Source organism: Nansenia antarctica, assembly GCF_963989245.1.
Source record: "Nansenia antarctica genome assembly, chromosome: 12".
In the NCBI taxonomy this organism is placed as follows: Eukaryota; Metazoa; Chordata; class Actinopteri; order Argentiniformes; family Microstomatidae; genus Nansenia; species Nansenia antarctica.
This window is the reverse complement of record NC_137682.1, coordinates 17,428,169-17,435,668: the sequence shown is the minus strand read 5'-3', so window position 1 is coordinate 17,435,668 and position 7,500 is coordinate 17,428,169.

Genomic DNA, 7,500 nt, shown 5'->3' with positions numbered 1-7,500 from the left:
GTCCTGCATGGTGTCTCTCCTGATCACAGCCACTCCGTAAGACGTTGAAGCAATAGATCAATAGATCAATAGATCAATAGTCCCAAATCCAGGTAATTTATCAGTTAGTTATCAGTTCAGGATGACAAAATGCACAGATCGCATATTCGGGAGTAGTTGTACAGGCCTGCTGTAATCGTCCCCGGGAGCAAACTGTTCCTCATACAGGAATATCGCGCAGGCCCCCGATCTGGCAGCTCGAGCGGTCAGGGCTGTTTTTAGAAAGTGTCCTGTCAAAGGTTGCTGCCATGTTGACGTGCCCATATATGAAACTGATACCAGGGCCCATTCCTACTGTAAGGGCTGGAGCAGCTGATGACGCCTCATGCACAGCACACACACAAAGCTGGCCGGCTACACAGAAAACCGTATCTTATTTCAATAAAGAACCAGGCCTATTATTATTATGATTATGATTATTATGAATGAATGAATGAATGAATGAAAGCTTTATTTCGAACATGTGAAAAAAGAAATAGTTATAACAACAAAAAACAAAACAAAAACAACAAAAAACAAAACAAAACAAAAAACACTATTTACTTAACATGTCCGAAAAGGAGTATGAATAATTATGATTATATATAATCTAGTATAGTAATATAGTAGCCTAACATAGATTTTAGACTGATTATATATGATTATACCGTATCCTTTGATGCGGCAAATGACCTTTGATAGGCATTATTTGGATACAATATTGGTTATTCTTTGGATTCAACTTTAAACGGATACGGTGTATTTCACATAGTTAATGTAGTGCATTTAAAACGACAGCTAATGCATGAAGCGACGAAAAAGTTGCTATGATCCGCGTGCCGTAATCTTGCATTGCCCCATTCATTGTGTCTATGGAAGGTTTATACATGTCATTCACTTGCATTGCCCCATTCATTGTCTAGTGTTGAGCCGGTGTCATATTACCACTGATTGGTTTAGTGGCGCAGCGGCTGGAGCAGAGACGTCACAACTTCAGAAAACAGCGTAGGCTACTGTACATCTTCCACAATTTCCACAATTTCCTTCCTTCTACAAAGTTATTTTCTTCGTTTGGTAAAAAGGTAAGTTACAAAACATTATCTGTAATAATCATCTAAGTAGACATGCAGGAGGGGCTGCAGAAAGCGGACAGTTTACTGTACATGATGTTTACAATTTCCACTATACTCGACTCCTTATCGGACATTTCTATCGTAAAATATTAAAAACCTATTTCGATATTGATGTAATCACCAAGCTACTGTGCGGCTACACATCGCGTCCCACAGCCATACTGATTATCGGACAATATTCAAAGCTATGTACCAAGCTACTGTACGGTCCAGTGTTCGAGACAGTGATGGAGCGGCAGGTAGCCTATTACAGTGTGACAGTTTGCTATCGCTATACTTTCTTCAACAGTTCGTGAGCTTAGAATGATAAGGTTCTATCTCCGTTTAGGGTAGTTCAGAGATATTGAGCGTCAAAGTTTTTACATTCCATTATGTTTGGTGAGATGGAACCTTTGTATTTTATGAATTACTAACTCAATAAAATAACACTACACAGGCATTAATAAACACCCAATGGATCAGATTATGTAAAAAACTCAATTTTGACAAAAATGGAGATAGAACCTTATAATTCTAACGTCAACAGTTGTTAAATTAACAATGTTAATAACAGTGTGTGATTGATTTTGCGTGGCTAGGTCTTGCGAGTTATTCCTAAAGTGTTTTAGATACTACTGCATTGATAGTCTGGCCCTGCTACACAACAGGCTACTGTACATCAGTACTGGACATCATCATGTGTGACATCATCATGTGTGACAGCTACATTAGGCTAGATTCCAGTGGGCATGTTTTTTTGCCAATGATGCTGCCTAGCAATGCCCACAATGTTAATGTAATGTATGTCCCCCAACAATTCATTTATATTATAGGAAAACTTAAGTGTAAATGTATACAGTTTCTTTATTTAGGCCTACAAGTTTAGTTAAATGTATTTACAATGTATTTATACTCTGTACAGTACGTGTGTAGGCTATTTGTATGTTTTATTACATTCCATATTTGTATCTATTTGTAGGAGGAGGATAAGTGTTCATATGAGGTCTATTTTTGCATGCTTTTTGAAGATGTGTTTCAAGGGTTTGGCATGCACATTACAGTATGGGCAAAAAAAACATTTTGGGCAGGTGTGAGTGTGTAGTGTACATTAATGACACCCATACAATTTAGAAAACTGCCTCTTAACATGCCAAACCCTTGATTTCACTATGTGTTAAAACATGCATACAGTATTGTCACTGATGCTTTACCTGCTTTAAAGAAGTGAACATTGAACTAAATATGAATTCAAAGTAATTCTCATCAGATGAGACATTCACATCAGAGTAGACATACTGAGTCTAATTAATGTTCAAATCAGCTTGACAGACAATCACAGGTAATGACAAAGTGTGGCTATAACCCATTTACAAGCATGATGAATAAGGCAGGCATTAGTGAGGGAGAGAATAACACTTTATTTTCCTTTACAGTGAGGAGCAGACTGACTGCTTCAGCTACACTCTTGAGACCAGCTGAGGATGATGAATCCAATGTGACTGCATCTCCTTTGCAAGGTTAATGCATGTACATACTGTACTGGTGTCCCATCTTTCTTTACTGTCAAAGTGATTTACAGTTGTGTGAAACAGCAGAAACCCGCCGTGTGGGAACAAAGTATGTCATTTCATATGATGTTCATATGTTTATTTATATTGCACACATGTAACATACAGTATAATAACATAACAATATAATAGTATTTACCTAATTCTAAGGAATCAATTTCAACCAAGTCTGTTATTACTTCTTTTGCATCCTGTTACCTTATGGCGCTTCTCCATTGACCAGACCGGGACGGTACAGGACGGCACGCATTTGTATCTTACCCGTACCGTTTTTTCAGAAACACTTCTCCATTATACACAACAGACCTGCCTCCCAAAATGCATTTCGCACTGGCCGGCAGCTGGGATTTTAAATCCTCCTTCTTAAACCTTGGCTAAAAGCTGTAATTTGGGCTCTACAAGTGTTAACATGTCATTTATGAAGTTTTAATATGTTTTCAGGCGAGAAAGTAACCATCCCAAAATGTGTCCAGTTTATCAAAATAACCTGTATATCTAATCTGACGTTTTTTTCCTCACTTCTGTTCGCTAGCTACATTACGTTGCTGCTGCGAATGTTTCATCAGTCGGTGGTTGCCAGCGTTCTGTTCTTCGCCGTGGCCTGCTGGGGTGGAAACATCTGTGCCAGGGATGCTGCGAAGCTAAACAAACTGGTGAAGAAGGCCAGCTCTGTGGTGGGGACCGGGCTGGACAGCCTAGAGGTGGTGGCAGAACAGAGGATGGGGAAAAAACTGGCGGCCATGCTGGCCAATCCCTCCCACCCGATGTACTGCGAGCTGGCGGGGATGAGGAGCAAGTTCAGCCACAGATTTGTTCTCCCCCGTCAAAGTACAAAAAGATTTGGACAGTCCTTTGTTCCAGCTGCACTCCGACTCTACAACCAGGCCCTGCAGGGTGGGGGAGACCTGGAGCTGAGAGGCCGTTAAGACTGCTACTTGGACTACATGCACTTGAGCACTTTATCTTGCACTTATTGAGCCTGCACTGTTTTATCTATTTATCTGTTTTATCTATTTATTTATTGAATGTTTTCTGTCTGCCCTAACTAAGCTGTTTGACAACAACATTTCCCCATTGGGGACAATAAAGGTTTTCATTCATTCATTCATTCATTCACTGCTGGGTTCGACAGAGACATTGTAACATAATTGTTACATTGTTTCAAGTTGTAAAATGATTTGGGGGGCCAATATCTTTAGCTAGCTATTTCAGGGCCCATTGGGCGATGCATGAGACTTGAGAGCCCTGCTATTTGCTCACTCAAATCTGTGCAAAAAACGATGTTTATTGCGAGCTTTCGGTCTCAAGGCTCTCGGACCATTGTAAACAACAGCTGTGTGACGCATCACATCGTAGCACAAACAGTACCTTTCGGACAGTACCTTTAGGATACAGTGCTGCCTCAAGGTATGAAGTCTATGCACAGCTCCTTTTTGGTTTAACAATGTTTCCTGTTTATTTGTTGTCATGTAGCACTGCCACATCATGCTCCTCCATCACAGCCTGCAGCCTCTCTCCCTCCGCCCCCAACACGGGGGGCATCTGAGCCTTCGATCCCAAGCTACAACCCTGATGTCAGCTACAAGTCCTGATGCTGGACTGAAAAAATCAGGTGTAGTGCTGAGGCACAAATATGTACATTTCAAGCCTGCAAACTGCGACACTTTAAATAAATGTGCAATAACACTATGTGCAATATGACAACCCTAGTCGTCTATCTGTACAGTATAGTATAGTGGATAGTGTACATAGCCTTTATTTATGTAAACCAGCTCCTTCCCTTCCTGTTTTTTTTTTTTTTTCTTTCCTAACACCAGGGGAGCCACCCCTCCTAAATTTCATTGTTTGGTACCTGTACTATAGCAATGACAATAAAGACCATTCATTCATTCATTCATTCATTCATGTCAGCTGCTGGATCTGGATCTGGATGAAGATGAAGCTGGAGGCCATGGGGCTGTAGCCAGGGTCCCGAGTCCCGACCAGTGTGGCACCTCATACTAGGAATTTGTTCTGGACTGTTGGTGCATACAATAAATACAATGTATACAAACATCAGGAACTCCATAGTCCATAGTTCATTATGTCTAGTGTGGTGCATAGTGTATGTATGTATTCATGTATTCAGAGTGTCCAGTGTAGAGTGTGAAAGGTTTGAGCATATGATCCTCTGTATGGGCTCATCCCTTTGGTCTTCTCTTTATGCACAGCCGCAGAGAGGAAAGCGCTACAGAGAGTCGTGAGATCGGCCCAGAAGATCACCGGCGCCCCCCTCCCCTCTCTGGAAGAGCTGTACAACACACGCTGCCTCAGGAAGGCCTCCAAGATCTCCAGGGACCCATCCCACCCTGGGTACGAACACTTTGTTCGGCTGCGCTCGGGCAGGCGGTTCAGGACCATGTTCGCACGGACAAATAGACTGAAGCTCAGCTTCTACCTTAGGGCCATTCAGGCCCTGAACACAGCAAAGACCTAGGTTCTGGGCCCTGGACAATCTAGACAATTTGATGGCAGCTACTAGATTGTAAACATAAGTGCAATATTGAAATACAACTGTGAACATTTCAAACCTGCTAACTGCGACACTTTAAATGAATGTGCAAAATTACTATGTGCAATATGACAACCCTTGTGTACATAAGGTTCAGATACAGGAAAAAGTTAGGATATTTATAGCATAACTTAGAGTACAGCACAGTGTTTTATTGTATAGTATAGTAGTATAGTATAGTAGTAGATAGTGTACATAGCCTTTATTTATGTAAACCAGCACTTTTCACTTTTTTATTTTACCCTGGGACCTCTTGTTTTTTAGTCTTTTTTCCAAGCACCAGGGGAGCCCCCCCTCCTAAATTTCGTTGTACGTATGGTACCTGTACTGTATTAATGACAATAAAGACCATTCATTCATTCATTCATATCTCCTATTCTAGGACATGAAATAGGAGAGTATTATGTGTCTGCAGTGGCTTCCTGCAGCAGGTACAGCTTGGTGATTGGTCGCTCGATGATGCTGGTCTTAGTTTTTAGATGAACACTACGAACTAATCCTTTTGAGTCGGGAAACGTTTCAATCACCCGCCCAAGTTGCCATGAGTTGCGAGATGCGGTATCATCCGCCACTAGTACTATGTCTCCTGTAGCAAGACTCCTTCTCTCGCGGGTCCACTTTTGTCGCTCCTGCATGAGTGGAAGATACTCCCGGACAGGGCCGGTCCTAGGCATAGGCGAACTAGGCGGTCGCCTAGGGCGCCAAATGCCTGGAGGCAATATTTTAAAAATAATTTTGTAGCTTGTTTTTTGATTTCTGTAATTTTAATTTATAAAAAGATATATTTTTGTCTTGAAACCATTGTTGTCCATATTTTTACTGTTGAATGTGTGGGTGGTGATGAGGCAGTACTGGTGGCTTAATGTGGTGGTGGTGGTGGCGCCCCTAACATTTGGGGGGGGGGGGGGGCATCAAATCATACTCTCGCCTAGGGCACCTAAATGCCTAGGACCGGCCCTGCCCGGAGCCACCGTTTCCAGAACAGGTCTGCGAGGTATTGACCTTGTTTCCACCTTCTCCTTGAGTACGTCATCCTGCTGGAACAGACCTAGGTGGCATGATTGGTTTTCCTTTCATAAGCAGCAGATGATTAGGTGTGAGAGGCTCTAGGTCGTTGGGATCAGGGGACACTGTAGATATGGGGCGGTCATTAAGAATGGCTTCAGCCTCGCACAACGCAGCCTGTAGGCCTTCGTCATCAAGGTTTTGTTGCCTCAGAATAGAATTAAGGACCTTTTTGACCAGTCCTACCATTCGCTCCCATACGCCACCATGGTGAGCACCAGAGTCCAGATTGAAAGTCCACCTGATGCCATCCTGTAAGAGTCTGCTCTCGATCGGGCTATGATTGATTTCCTTCAATGCCTCTCGCAATTCCCTTTCGGCACCAACTAGATTTGTGCCATGGTCGGATCTCATGTCTGTGACCTGACCCCTTCTGCAGACGAACCGCCGAATATGCCGCATTATGAATGAATGAATGAATGAATGAATGAATGAATGGTCTTTATTGCATCTGCATCTGCAATCGGCATCTGCAACTGGTTCCACAGCTGCACAACAGCGGAGAGAAACACGCTACAGAGAGTCGTGAGAACAGCACAGAAGATCACCGGCGCCCCCCTCCCCTCTCTGGAGGAGCTGTACAACACACGCTGTCTCAGGAGGGCCTCCAAGATCTCCAGGGACCCGACCCACCCTGGGCACGTACACTTTGTCAAGCTGCCCTCGAACAGGAGGTACAGGACCCCGGCCGCTAAGACAAACAGACTGAAGGACTGCTTCTACCACAGGGCCGTCAAGGCCCTGAACACAGAAAAGGCCTAAGTTCTGGGCCCAGGACAGTCCGGACGGATTGTATGGCAGCTAGTGCTGAGGCACAAACATGTACGTTTTCAAGCCTGCAAACTGTGACACTTTAAAATAATGTGAAAAAATACTTTTGTGCAATATGACAACCCTAGTTGACTATCTGTGCAGTATAGTACAGTGGATTGTGTACATAGCCTTTATTGATGTAAACCAGCTCCTTACCTTCTTGTGATTTTATGCTTTTATGCTTTTTCTAAAAAAAAAAAAAAAAATCCCTTTCCTAACACCAGGGGAGCCACCCCTCCTAAATTTCGTTGTTTGGTACCTGTACTGTAGCAATGACAAATAAAGTCCATTCCATTCCATTCCATTCCATATAGTACAGGTACCAAACAACGAAATTTGGGGAAAATTCCCTCCTTCGAGCCGGATTTGAACC